General features: G+C 39.2%; 2 long non-coding RNA genes across 4 annotated transcripts in view; one reads left to right on the top strand and one right to left on the bottom strand.

Annotated features, from left to right (window-relative positions):
* LOC147371170 (uncharacterized) overlaps positions 1–14,838 on the top strand; it is a 97,321-nt gene that overhangs the window by 13,266 nt on the left and 69,217 nt on the right. Inside the window, exons 2-3 of the long non-coding RNA XR_015165961.1 lie at positions 8,331–8,513; positions 14,022–14,161. This is a non-coding gene — a long non-coding RNA (uncharacterized LOC147371170). The remainder of the gene's footprint in view (positions 1–8,330; positions 8,514–14,021; positions 14,162–14,838) is intronic.
* The window catches only part of LOC147371172 (uncharacterized), a 64,536-nt gene that overhangs the window by 47,552 nt on the left and 2,146 nt on the right, over positions 1–14,838 (bottom strand). The window lies entirely within an intron of this gene.

The raw sequence follows: 14,838 nt of genomic DNA, 5'->3' as shown, positions 1-14,838 counted from the left end.
TAACTGAACCCATGTTCTGTTGGATCCCTGGGTTGAGAAGATCCCCTGGAGAAGGAAATGGCAACCCACTCCAGTATGCTTGCCTTCGAAATCCCATGGACAGAGGAGCCTGGTGGACTACAGTTCATGGGGTCACAAGAGTCAGACACAGCTGAACACACATGCTCCTCCATACTCTGTTATGAGAAATACGCCAAGTTTAACATGTAACCTTATATATACATTCTGCATACATGATATATTAGCACATTCTCATAAAGGATTTGATATTTTTTTAAACTCTTGTTGCTAGACTGAATTCTATTTCTTTCTTTTTTATTTTTACTTAAATATAGTTGATTTACTATGGTGTGTAGGGTTTGAATTCTATTTCTATGTCACCGGTGGTTCACTGTCCTACTAAGTTGGGGCTACGGTATCTGTTTTTAACCTTTCAGGCTCTTATTAACAGGTTTTAATTATGTTTATGTACTTGCCCAAAATATAGCCTTCCAGTTTTGGTTTTTCTCTTAATAGATAATCATTTGGTTGCTATCATGTGTCAGATACTGCAGTTTTGTTGATTTTCTCAGAATCAGTTGATTTCTACAGAAAGGTCTGCGCTTGTCATATCTGCTCTAACACACTGGCCACGTGAATGATGCTTTGTTCTTAGGGCCAAGATCAGTGTCTTCTGCTTTAATTGTTTCATTGTCTCTGCAGGACCCAATATTCTTTTCCATGCTGTGGGAACTTCACAAGGGTTTAAACGCCTTTCGGCGAGGAAGTAATTTCCTGTTGGAGCATAAAATGAAACCAGATCCATGTGCTCAGTGCCATTATATTTTCAATGTAATGCATTAAGTATTCCTAACAACAGTAGTTCAAAGTCATTTCTGTTTAATCATTTCATGCTCACTATCTCCTAGTGGTCATGAAAAGTTACAAAGCAAAATCCTGGTGAGATAATATTTTTCTGTAAGTGCGAAGCTTTTAATCCCCGTTGTAATCAGAAGAGCATTTACTGGTGGGTGACAGGAAATAGACAAGTAGGTAATGGATTGTGAGTCATTTGAGAGAGGAGAGGGTGGGGCAAGAGGCTGCAGCTTAGAGAAGGGTGTTAAGGGCTGAATAGAAAAACGATCCTTTTGGAAACTGGCCTAGAAGGAATATGCTTGACTTTTTTCAATGTTATTTTAGAGTTAGATCATAGTAGGAGTGATTCTATAAAATTAGCTAACAAGTCCCTATCTGTTCCTGTAATAACACCTTCTATTCCTTCAATAAGTTTTCCTGGAAAATTTTAAGACCACCTAAATTGTTATTAATTCCTGCTTTAGTCTATATAAGGAGGTAAATGCCTAACAAAGACTCTGTCAGAAGGAAAAGCGGTTTGTAACCAAAAAGAGTAGCATTCAATGAGAGTGACGCCATCAATGGAAAGATGACTTTGAAGAACTTTATGAGGCCGTGAAGAGGTTAGTGATGATGAGTTAAGCCCCAGAGATGGAAATGATGTATACATGAGAAAACTTTAATCTTTCCTGTTGCATGGCTCTCAGAATAAAGATATCAAAGGTAGCCTTGAGACAATTTAAGGTGAATTGACTAATGTGCAATGTGAGATTTCCTCTCTTCTTTCTTTGCTTTATACTCCAGCCACTGTTTAGTCTTCTGGAACTCTGAATGTTTAAGTTCACATTTTGTTCACACTGGAGCAATTTGGCCACCCTTTTCCCACCGATCTAAATATTTCTCATTTTTTAAAACTCAGCTTAAAAATACTTACAGAGTCCCAACTAAATGTCCCTCTGTATGTCCTTGTCACTGGGCAATTATTAGTCACCTCTTTTGTTTTATTTTCTGTGTTTAACTTTGTCCTCTCTACTAGCTTACAAAGATAGCTTGCTTGTCTATGCATATTCACAGCACCTAAGAGAGTGCTTCATATCTAGTAAGTATTCAGTATTATTTGCTTAATTCAGAATAAGGTGTAGGGAAACATTAGAAGATAGACGTAAAGAGCTATTCATTAAGTGGTATGGTATTTATTTAGTTCTGGTTCCTCTCAGAATTTATCTTACTCTTTTATCAGTCAGTCAGTTCAGTCCCTCAGTCATGTCTGACTCTTTGTGACTCCATGCACTGCAGCACGCCAGGACTCCTGTCCATCACCAACTCCCGGAGTTTACTCAAACTCATGTCCATTGAGTTGGTGATAACATCCAACCATCTCATCCTCTGTCATCCCCTTCTCCTCTTGCCTTCAATCTTTCCCAGCATCAGGGTATTCTCCAATGAGTCAGTTCTTTGCATTGGGTGGCCAAATTACTGGAGTTTCAGCATCAGTCCTTCCAATGAATATTCAGGACTGATTTCCTTTAGCAGGGATGGGTTGGATCTCCTTGCTGTTCAAGGGACTCTTAAGAGTCTTCTCCAACTCCACAGTTCAAAAGCATCAATTCTTTGGCGCTCAGGTTTCTTTATAGTCCAACTTTCACATCCATACATGACTATTGGAAAAACCATAGCTTTGACTAGATGGACCTTTGTTGGCAAAGTAATGTCTCTGCTTTTTAATATGCTAAGTTGGTCATAACTTTTCTTCCAAGGAGCAAGGGTCTTTTAATTTCATGGCAACAGTCACCATCTGCAGTGATTTTGGAGCCCAAAAAAATAAAGTCTGTCACTGTTTCCACTGTTTTCCCATCTATTTGCCACGAAGTGATGGGACCAGATGCCATGATTTTAGTTTTCTGAATGTTGAGTTTTAACCCAACTTTTTCACTCTCCTCTTTCACTTGCATCAAGAGGCTTTTTAGTTCTCTTCGCTTTCTGCCATAAGGGTGGTGTCATCTGCATATCTGAGGTTATTGATATTTCTCCCAGCAATCTTGTGTTTCATCTGGAATCTTGTGATTCCAGCCTGTGTTTCATCCAGCCTAGCATTTCTCATGATGTAGTCTGCATATAAGTTAAATAAGCAGGATGACAATATATACCCTTGACATACTCCTTTTCCTATTTGGAACCAGTCTGTTGTTCCATGTCCAGTTCTAACTGTTGCTTCCTGACCTGCATACAGATTTCTCAAGAGGCAGGTCAGGTGGTCTGATATTCCCATCTCTTTAAGGATTTTCCATAGTTATTAAAAAGCATCAGTTTTAATTTTTTATATTCTAGAGATAAAAGTCCTACATTACAGCATGGGATTGTTGGAAGGATTGCATGAGGCAAAGCAAATGAAAATGTACTATAAACTGAAGAACACTGTACAGAGATGGGATCTTGTTTTTATGACCTGAACTGTAATTTGACCACATGGCACATCCGTTTGCTTCCATGATTGTGCAAGTTTTCCTTTACCCTTCCACAATAACTTTGCAAATGGCTACAGATTCTTAGCCACTCCTCTCATGGAAAAGTGAAGTCTGATTCACACGTCCTGACACTGGATTCTTGGTTGTTCTTACGACTCTCTTAACTAATAGAATGCACAGATCTGACACTGTGTTTAGTAAGAGGCCATGGAGCTTCCACACAGGCCTACTGGAATGCTCCTTCTCAGGATGCTTCCTCTCAAATTCTGGCTCCCATACTGTGAAAATCCCAAGCCACATGGAGCAGTCACACATGGGTAGGTGCTTCTGTGGCCAGGCCCAGCCTCACCTGTCCTTCAGTCATCCTGCCCAACTGCCAGGTTTGTGCATGAAGAAGTCCCTAGGGGATTCTAACCCCCAGCCATCCTTGTCGTCCCAGCCACTATGTGCCAGAGAAAAGCTAGCCCCCCTTTGCCTTTCTGAATTCCTACCTCATGGAATCCATGAGTGTAATACAACACTTATTATTTTATGCCACTAAGTTTGGGGGTGGTTTATTACATACCCTCTCACATACAGCCTGCCATATTTCCCTTACCACTCACCAGCTGTATCAGCCAGGATGGCTTGGTAACACTAGTAGTAGTAGTCGCTCAGACGTGTCTGACTCTTTGCAACCTCATAGACTGTGCCCCACCAGGCTCCTCCATCCCCGGGATTCTCCAGGCAAGAATACTGGAGTGGATTGCCATTCCCTTCTCCAGAGGATCTTCCTAACCCAGGGATCGAACCAGTTTCTCCTGCATTGCAGGCAGAGTCTTTACCATCTGAGCTATAGGTATTCTGATAGGTAACACTGGGGTTAAATAAAGAAATAGAACTAATCTAAAAAATTAATTACAGCAGTTTTAAATAAGAAAGGCGCATTCCTTATTCACACTGCACACCCATTGAGGGTCAACTGTGAAGCTCACTCATCACAGTTACTCAGGGATTCAAGCTAATAGATGACGCCAGTCACTGGGCTAGAAGGCAAATAGAGTTCTAGGGGGTCTTGTTGTTCTTGTTCAATTGTTCAGTTGTGTTTGACTCTTTGCAACCCCATGCAGCACACCAGACTTCCCTGTCCTTCTTTATCTGCCTAAGTTTGCTCAAACTCATATCCATTGAGTCAGTGATGCTATCCAACCATCTCATCTGCTGTCACCCCCTCAATCTTAACCAGCATCGAGGTCTTTTCCAATGAGTTGGCACTTTGCATCAGGTGGCCAAAGTATTGGAGTTTCAGCTTGTACCAGCAGTTAAATGTTAACACTGAAAATGACACGTGCCACTTCTTTTAACTTGTTGACCAGAACTAGTCATGTGGCTTCTCTCCCACACACAGCTGCCAGAAGTATTAGTCCTATCGTGCATTTTAGAGAACGAGATCCAGAAAAACCTGGGAATTAGCACTAATGACTACCACACAAGCTTTTTCATGGGCATTGCCCGTCTGGGCATCCTAGATAAACCCTTTACCTCAACCTTTGGTTCTGACTCTTCTCCTGCTGTGACCTGTGTTAGTTCTTCCTACTTCCTGAGGCCAGAAGCTTTTTTATTGCTTCCATTTCAGTATTCAAGAGCTGTATCTATAGCTAATCTTCCTGTCTACCCTTCCTGCACATTATCTGCATATAAAGTAGTGGCTGTCGTGGTCTCCATGACAACCAAGACTATCTAGTGCTTTTGCTAAGCCCCTAATCATGAGGTTGTTTTTTTTTCCCCCACCTTTCTCTTTCTGTCTTTTCTTTATCAAAGCCAAAATCAGGTTTATATAGAGAGCACATCATTTCTTCTTCACGTCAAATAAAACATAAACCCTGGACTCACATCTCTGGTCTGAAATGATTACTCACAAAGTCAAGAGGAGAATAAGAAGTAAAAGAATGATGTTAGAAGGAAGAGAGGACCTTGTTAAATGAGAATACAGGGAAGGATTTCAAAGAAGGAAAGAGAAGGTTAATAAGGAAGGCAATGGATCAGTGTATGTTTTGGTGCAAATCCTTGACTATGCATTACATTCAGTCCCCAGGTGTTTTTATGTATTCGTTTTCTTTCATTTTGAAAGTTCAGATTCCTTGCATATAAAATGGGGAAATATAATACTTTCCCCTACCTTACTAATAAGGTAGTTGTAAGAATAAAATTGACTAGTCTAAGTAAAAATGCATTAAATGTAGAAAGTGCCAATCAGCTACAAAGTATAAGTATTACATTCATTTTAACCAAACATAAGAATGATGGTTACTGTTAAAGAATCTCTGATGCCTTCGGAAGGTTTCTAGAAGGCTTTAGAAATTTTCAACCTAGAATATGGCTTAACTCAGATGATTAAGACTTTCAGGTATGAGGTGGTGAATGACAGGCATAATCAAAGCTTCTGAATGTGAGGCCACCAATTAAATACAGTTTGCAGGAAGTCTTGCCAAGGGCCAAAATCCAGAGACATACTCCTCTGATAAGTGCGAATGATATGATGAACTAAATAATTCAATAGCCTCCTATCCACCCACATCCTTCTTAAGATTTTAGCAAAATCAGACCCTGTTTACAAGTTCTTTTTAAAAATGCATCTATTTAGGTTTCCATGAATTTTCTAAGAATTTTCCCTCTAGTATCTCCTGTTACTCTTTCTCTGATACTTTTCATGAATCCTCTTCTTTCCCATCTCCTAACTGTGGCTACTTTCCCAAGGTTTGATAATCTGTTGTCATCCATTAAAATGGCATCAACCAGTCATGTTTCAAAGACGATATTGTAAAGTTTTAAAATAAAATAAAATTTAAAAAAAATAGCAAAAAAATAAAAAATAAAAAAATAAAGTAATGAGTCTACCAATCCAAAAAAAAAAAACCCAAAGACGATATAAAGCTACACTTTTAGTGCTGGCTTCTAGATCCACATTTCCACTTTCCTCTTAACAACAGGGTTATGAGCAAGAACAGCTGGCTGCTATTGAGACACATTATACCAAGCCCCAGAAGAATTTTGTGTAAACTATTTTATCTACATACAAACCTATGACTAGGTGAAAAAGCTATCCCCATTTTACAGAAAAGGGAACTAAACTTCAGAGAGGTAAAGCAATTTATCTATTTTATGGTAGATAGAGGAAGCATTCAAGCCCTAGTATGTCCTATTTCAGGGCCTGATCACCTTATTTTTATGCTTTAAAATTTTTCTTATGGACATATTATCAGCATCTCAAAATCATGATATCTAGATTCAGAAACCCAAGCCAACATTTTATCCTCTCTTCACTATTTCTATTAATATATTAATGTTTGGTTAGTAGTTCTGTCTTAAAACCTCAGAATCATTATAAACTTCTCCAACTTGCTTGCACTGCCCCCAACCCCAGACACTAAATTCTATAGATTCACTCTTCCCAATATGTTTCCCACCCAGAGCTTCCGTTCCATTTCTTCTACCATTTTCCTCATGCTTGTTCTCCCATAGTAGCCTCCCCAAATTTCACTTTTACTCACATCTCTCTCCCTGAACATTGTTCCCAGACTGAGCCTCCTAAAGAACTATTTCAGTCATCCCATTCTCTAAACTCAAATCTAAACCCTTTAACCCGATGCTGCAAGCATATGCTAGATCTACCCTGAGACATATTTTATATTACTCCCTTGTAAAAAATCCAACTAAGCTGAACTAATTGCTACTTCTTACATTTCTCTCCTCTGCCTTTTCTCATGTCATTGCATAAAAATCTAACACCCATCTTTACTTATGAAATCCTACTCATCATTGAGAGCTCCAATCAAATGCTCTTTCCTCCATGAAGCCCAACTGAGTTTTCCCTTTAAGAAGAAGTCTTCAGTTCAGTTCAATTCAGTTGCTCAGTCGTGTCCAACTCTTTGCGACCCCATGAATCGCAGCACGCCAGGCCTCCCTGTCCATCACCAACTCCCAGAGTTTACCCAAACTCATGTCCCTCAAGTCAGTGATGCCATCCAGCCATCTCATCCTCTGTCGTCCCCTTCTCCTCCTGCCCCCAATCCCTCCCAGCGTCAGGGTCTTTTCCAATGAGTCAACTCTTTGCATGAGGTGGCTAAAGTACTGGAGTTTCAGCTTTAGCATCAGTCCTTCTAATGAATACCCAGGACTGATTTCCTTTAGGATGGACTGGTTGGATCTCCTTGCAGTCCAAGGGATTCTAAAGAGTCTTCTCCAACACCACAGTTCAAAAGCATCAATTCTTCGGTGCTCAGCTTTCTTCACAGTCCAACTCTCACATCCATACATGACCACTGGAAAAGCCATAGCCTTGACTAGATGGACATTTGTTGGCAAAGTAATGTCTCTGCTTTTGAATATGCTGTCTAGGTTGGTTATAACTTTCCTTCCAAGGAGTAAGTGTCTTTTAATTTCATGGCTGCAGTCACCATCTACAGTGATTTTGGAGCCCACCCAAAAAAAGTCTGACACTGTTTCCACTGTTTCCCCATCTATTTCCCATGAAGTGATGGGACCAAATGCCATGATCTTAGTTGTTGAGCTTTAAGCCAACTTTTTCACTCTCCTCTTTCACTTTCATCAAGAGGCTTTTTAGTTCCTCTTCACTTTGTGCCATAAGGGTGGTGTCATCTGCATATCCTCTTCTAATTTCCAGAATATTTGGTTCACACTACTATTAATGTGCTTATCTGATACTACCTTAAGTTCTAGTTCTGCGTGTTTGTCTTATTTTCTACTGTAACACTGTAACCACTAGAAAGGAAAATACTTTATTTATACATCTTTTATACATCTTCACATTTCTTAGAGTATCTAAAATAATGCTTTGCACATAGTAGGAAATCAAACACTGCTTGAATGAGCATTAAAGAGAAATTCAGGCATCGAGCATACCTTCAGAAAGCTATATAAATCATAGAAATGAGCAGTTTGTAAAGCTTGAATTGTCATTTTATGATATGCCATTTTATATAGTGTTATATATTAGTCATCAGTGACTGTGTTCAATTATTTATCTTCCAGAAGCTACAACTCAAGCAGAAAGGGATTTATTTTGGAGAGTCTATCTTAATTAAAGAGTATTTGCTGGATCTTTAACAGTCAACATTGGAGAGAAAGAGAGGCAATCACTTCCAAATTTTTCTACATTACCTACTATAACCATGCTTCATGCCAAAAAACATGATGTCTGTGTTGTGTGAAATGGTAAGTTGAATTTATGGCTTATAACCGAGTTGAGAACTAAATTTATGAAATTTCAGCAAAACAAAACATCATTTAGAACATTATATGTTAAAAATAAATACTTTCCTACTTTTTATTCAACCTCCAACTCCTTTCCTAAAGCATACCAGCCTCATATGTACAATATAAAGTCAGAAAAATTCACTATAGAAACTTAAAATTCAAAATGAGTCATTTTTAGCTGTGTTACTTCTTCTTAAATGGTTTAAAGGTGTGCTTTAAAAAATATTTTAAAACCATTGTCCTCTTAAGATTTTTTTGATTGGGAGTGTCCACACTAGAAGTCGTGGGGTGGGACGAAAGCTGAGAGTTCATTTCAAACCTCTGGCTGCTGTGTGAATTTCTGTTCACCACTGATAAGGCCAGGCAGCCTCTGAACCTTGCCATGAGGTGCCTAATATGGTAACTACTTCTATTTTCAAACAGCTTCCACTGTCAGAAAATTCTCTGCTGAACAAAATTCTACCTCTGTCCTCTAGAGTCTTGAACAATTGCCCTGATGTTTCTGAATACTACTACAATCATGTATTTAATTATTTGAATACAGTTATCATGCCTTCTCTTTCCCAAAGTATTCTGAGAAAGGGGTTTACTTTTAATCCAGCATTAAAGGATAATTATTTCAAAAGCTTTAGATACTTTCGGGACCAAATGATCTTTAAAAGTCTTTATTAGGAGTTTTGGCTGATCCTCATTCTCCCTCATCTCCTAAACACCCTCAGTCACCTGCTCTGCCTACTTTATCAAAGGGAGTCTAATAGGATTTGTTCCTGACACAGGAAACCATTAGAATATTTAGGAGGCATATTAGAACTTCATATATTCATGTAGTTATGGAACTAAGGATCCATCTTGTTACCGTCCTGACCTTGTACTCCCATGAACTGGCTCATCTCTGATTGCTTTGAACTCTATCTTTGTACCTAAACTTCACTCACTTTCCCTCTTTCTGAACCTGTTTGCTTTACTAATATGGCTGGAGTATCCTTTAAGGTATTTACTTGTGTATATTTTGAATATTTTTTCGTCCTCTCTTTCTAAATAGTATCCTGAGGGCATTTTCCCTAACCCACAGCCCCTACGAGCCAAGACCCAAAGAAAAAAGCCACTGTGCACTGTTTGAGACAGAAAGATTTAAAAGTCAAGTTGAAGGCTGAATCACAAGATGATTCAGAGTCTGTGAGAGGGGAGGAATTCTGATTGAGAAAGCTGAGAGGCACCTCAGACTAGAGAGGAAGGGGTGGAGAAGCCAGAGTCTTCAAAGTGTGGGTGGAGTCTGGGAAAAGTAGTGGGGGGTGAAATAGGTCAGGAACCCGCATAAGCAGAATCAAGATGGTGAAAACTTACTGCCCGGCTATAGTCAGAAGAAGACCCACAATCAAGGCAGTTATTTTTCAGCGCCCTGAAAAGTCTACCTCTGCACCTTTCCTTTGTAGTATTTGTGGAATTGTGATTTTTACATTTGTGTCTGACTGTTGGATTACTGTATGCCTCTCTCCAATTCAGGCTATGTTTCCTGAGGAACAGACTGGACTGAGTCCAGTTCACTTATCACTGTGTCTCAGGCACCTGGAACGGTATCTGACACATAGTAGGCATTCAACAAATATTGGTTGAATGTATGTAGTATGAAAAATAAATGATATTAATGTGAAGAGACTACAAGTTAGTCAAGAAGAGGTAATTAGCTATCCATGTATGCTTAAGTTAACTAATAGGACCACCAGTATATTATATACTTTCTCATAGTTTTGTTTGAGTTTTCCTCAACTACAACTTTGGTGTAGTCATAATACTTCATTAAACGGTGCCTTAGTCAGGCACCGTAAAACAGACACATTTGAACTAAATAGAAGCACTCGACCACCTGGAGGCCACCAGCATAGAGCGCAGTGAGGGAGAGCAACACCAGCAGCGTCCTGGCAGAAAGAACTGAGCATGCGGTACCTAAATGCAGACGATTCCAAGTTTGGGTAAGCCGAGTGTTCTGTAAGAAGCTAGGGTCAGCCAACACAGGTTGCTCCCGACCACCACACCTAGGTTCTGTTCCAAAACTCATTTTTTAACTATCTCAAGAGGTTCTTTTTAAAAATTATTTATTCATTTATCTAAGTATTTCTTGCAGCCAGTTTGAATAGTTGAAATCATAGAACATTGATAATATCAAAGAAGCTGATTCCGTTCCATTTTTTTGTTATTTGAAGCACTTAATCAAATGATGTGTGAATTGTTTGAATAGGAGTAATTTTTAAAGGAGTTGTTTATATGAACTCTTAAATGGAAGCCAGGCATACCTCCTTTGACCTTGAAGCCCAGCTAACCAGACTGTTTTTGTTTTTTTTTTCTTTCCTTGACAAAGGGCTTAAAGCCAGGCTAGATCTTTTAGAATCTCAAAACAAGTATTTATACTTGTTAAGGAGAGAAAGGGACTCAAAAGCAATTATTCTGCTCTTATAAAGCAGCTGTCAGTTGTATCGTTCACATTAGCCATGCAGTACAGGCATCTTTCCATAAGCTCTTCTTAATGAAATGTTTTGTTTTAGTTGTTTTGTCTTTGTGGTTTATTTTTTTTCTGCTTAAGTTGAGATGGAGAAAGAAATAAAGTAGAATGTTGCACTTTCCCTCCTTCTCCACAATCCTCTTTATCATCTTTAACTCAAACTTCTATATTCAATCTACTTTAAACAACTTTGCAATTTGGGAAAGAGAGAAAGGGAATAGGGAAGGGAAAACAGGAATTCTTATTGGGACTGGTATAACAATTGCCAGAAAATTTGCATAGGCATAGCCAGGACATGGAAGCAACCTAGATGTCCATCAGCAGATGAATGGATAAGAAAGCTGTGGTACATATACACAATGGAATATTACTCAGCCATTAAAAAGAATACATTTGAATCAGTTCTAATGAGGTGGATGAAACTGGAGCCTATTATACAGAGTGAAGTAAGCCAGAAAGAAAAACACCAATACAGTATACTAACACATATATATGGAATTTAGAAAGAAGGTAATGATAACCCTGTATGCAAGACAGCAAAAGAGACAGATCTTTAAACAGTCTTTTGGACTCTGTGGGAGAGGGCGAGGGCGGGATGATATGGGAGAATTGCAGTGAAACATGTAGAATATCATATGTGAAACGAATTGCCAGTCCAGGTTTGATGCATGATACAGGGTGCTCAGGGCTGGTGCACTGGGATGACCTAGAGGAAGGTGGGAGGGGAGTTCAGGACAGGGAACACATGTACACCCATGCGGATTCATGTCAATGTATGGCAAAACCAATACAATATTGTAAAGTAAAATAAATAATTAATTTAAAAAAGGGGAAAAAAGCACTGAGAGGACAGAAAGCATGCTATCAGGATTCTTCCGGCCCCCTTCTCCACACTAATGTCACTGCTCTGTGAGAATGGTTGTTCTTCAAGATTCAGTCAATGCTTCTCTGACCATCTCAGAAGTTTCCTTCCATGCTATGATTTGAAACCATGGGTTTAATTCTCATTTGTTTCTTTTTTGTCTTTCTTTCTTTTTTATTTGTGGTTGTGCTGGATTTTCATTGCTGTGCGGGCTTTTCTCTAGTTGTGGAGAGCGGGGGCTGCTCTTTTATTGCTGAGCTCAGTCTCTAGGGCACACGGGACTCAGTAGCTGTAGGTCCTGGACTCTAGACGACGCCTCAACGGTTGTGGGGCACAGGCTTAGTTGCTCCACCACATGCGGGATTTCCCCAGATCAGGAATCAGACCCACATCTCCTGAATTGGCAGACAGATTTTTACCACTGAGCCACCAGGGAGCCCCTCGGTTTGTCTCTTTTTAAATGACTTGATTTTAAAAGTGATGAATGAAAACATTTTTCTCTCAAATTCATATTATAAAATATAATAGACTTTTCGAGTTTGTTACTTTCCATTCTCAAAAGCATGCAAAAAATTAAGATAAGAAAATAGCTCCAAAGAGCCACTAAATTATGCTCAGTGTGCTTACTTGAAGCATTGTTAAGCCAGTATTACATTTAAGTGTTTCAATTCATATATCATTAGGTGCATAAAGGATAATTGATCTAATTTTGGAAACTCATGCTTTCTTAGTATTTGTCAAGGCCTGAAAACATAAAGTTTTCATCTAAATGCATGTTTATTCCTACTCTTTTAAAATTTATACATCCTTAGCTAAGATTATAAAATACTGATTGATGTCACAACAATTTTTAATGCTTACTTTTTCTTATTTAAAATTGATATAGACCAATTATGTCAAATATTGGGTGTGTGTATTTGTGTATAATTGTATATAATGTAGAGATTTTATGATGCATATTACATGCTATATATTTGTATATGTAATATACATACTATATTGTATATGTAATATAATATTAAAAACAGTTTAGTTCAGTGGCTCAGTCATGTCCAACTCTTTGCAACCTCATGGACTGCAGCATGCCAAGCTTCCCTGTCCATCACCAACTCCCAAAGCTTACTCAAACTCATGTCCATCTAGTCAGTGATCCCATCCAACCATCTCATTCTCTGTTGTCCCCTTCTTCTCCTACCTTCAGTCTTTCCCAGCATCAAACTGACTTTCAAATGAGTCAGTTCTTCATATCAGGTGGCCAAAGTATTGGAGACTGATTTCCTTTAGAATGGACTGGTTGGATCTCCTTGCAGTCCAAGGGACTCTAAAGAGTCTTCTCCAACACCACAGTTCACAAACATCAATTCTTCGATGCTCAGCTTTCTTTATAGTCCACCTCTCACATCCATACATGACTACTGGAAAAACCATAGGTTTGACTAGATGGACTCTGGTTGGCAAAGTAATGTCTCTGCCTTTTAATATGCTGTCTAGGTTGGTCAAAGCTTTTCTTCCAAGGAGCAAGCATCTTTTAATTGCATGGCTGCAAGCAACCATCTGCAGTGATTCTGGAGCCCAAAAAACTAAAGTCTCTCACTATTTCCATTGTTTCCCCATCTATTTGCTATGAAGTAATGGGATCCAATGCCATGATCTTAGTTTTTTGAATACTGGGTTTTAAGCCAACTTTTTCACTCCTCTTTCACTTGCATCAAGAGGCTTTTTAGTTCTTCTTTGCTTTCTGCCATAAGGATGGCATCATCTGCATATCTGAGGTTATTGATATTTCTCCCAGAAATCTTGACACCAGCTTGTGTTTCATCCAGCCTGGCATTTCACATGATATACTCTGCATATAAGTTAAATAAGCGGGATGACAATATATAGCCTTGACGTACTCCTTTTCCTATTTGGAACCAGCCTGTTGTTCCATGTCTGGTTCTAACTGTTGCTTCTTGACCCACATACAAATTTCTCAGGAGTCAGGTCAGGTGGTCTGGTATGCCCATCTCTTGAAGAATTTTCCAGTTGAGATCTACACAGTCAAAAGCTTTGGCATAATCAATAAAGCAGAAGTAAATGTTTTTCTGGTATTCTTTTGCTTTTTCAGTGATCCAACAGATGTTGGCATTTTGATCTCTGGTTCCTCTGCCTTTTCTAAATCCAGCTTGAACATTTGGAAGTTCATGGTTCATGTACTACTAAAGCCTGGCTTGGAGAATTTTGAGCATTACTTTCCTAGAGTGTGAGGTGAGTGCAATTGATAAATACAGATGTATCATAATTATGTGTGGACTTTTCTTCATATATGATAATGCAATTATTGAACATAAATGAATATATGTTTATATATAAATACATTATGTAGTGTGTATATGGGCTGCCCTGGTAGCTCAGTTGGTAAAGAATCTGCCTGCCAGGCAGGAGACCCTGGTTTGGTTCCTGAGTTGGGAAGATCCCCTGGAGAAGGGATAGGCTACCCAATCCAGTATTCTTGGGTTTCCCTGATGGTCCAGATGGTAAAGAATCTGCCTGCAATGCGGGAGACCTGGATTCAATCCCTGGGTTGGGAAGATCCCTGGAGGAAGGCATGGCAACCCACTCCAGGACCCTTGCCTGGAGAATCCCCACAGACAGCCCACGGTGCTGGTGGGCTACAGTCCATGGGGTTGCAAAGAGTCGGACATTACTAAGCACAGCACAGGACAGTGTGTATACACACACACAGGTCCTATAAACAACATAATATGAACATCGGTTTCCTGCATAGTATCAATAATACAGATTTTCCTTGGGAGGCATCCTCAATCTCCCACCTAACCCTATCCTATCCCTCTTTACTTTCTATCCACATAGTATGTGTAGGTTCCCTTCCCTATTCAACCCATGAATGAAGAAATTACTCAAGCATAGTCCAATCAAAGCAA

The sequence above is a fragment of the Bos grunniens genome, chromosome 6 (genome assembly GCF_055505025.1).
Source record: "Bos grunniens cultivar Pamir isolate PY7600 chromosome 6, Bosgru_T2T1.0, whole genome shotgun sequence".
Lineage (NCBI taxonomy): Eukaryota > Metazoa > Chordata > Mammalia > Artiodactyla > Bovidae > Bos > Bos grunniens.
This window is presented reverse-complemented; position numbering and strand designations above follow the sequence as displayed.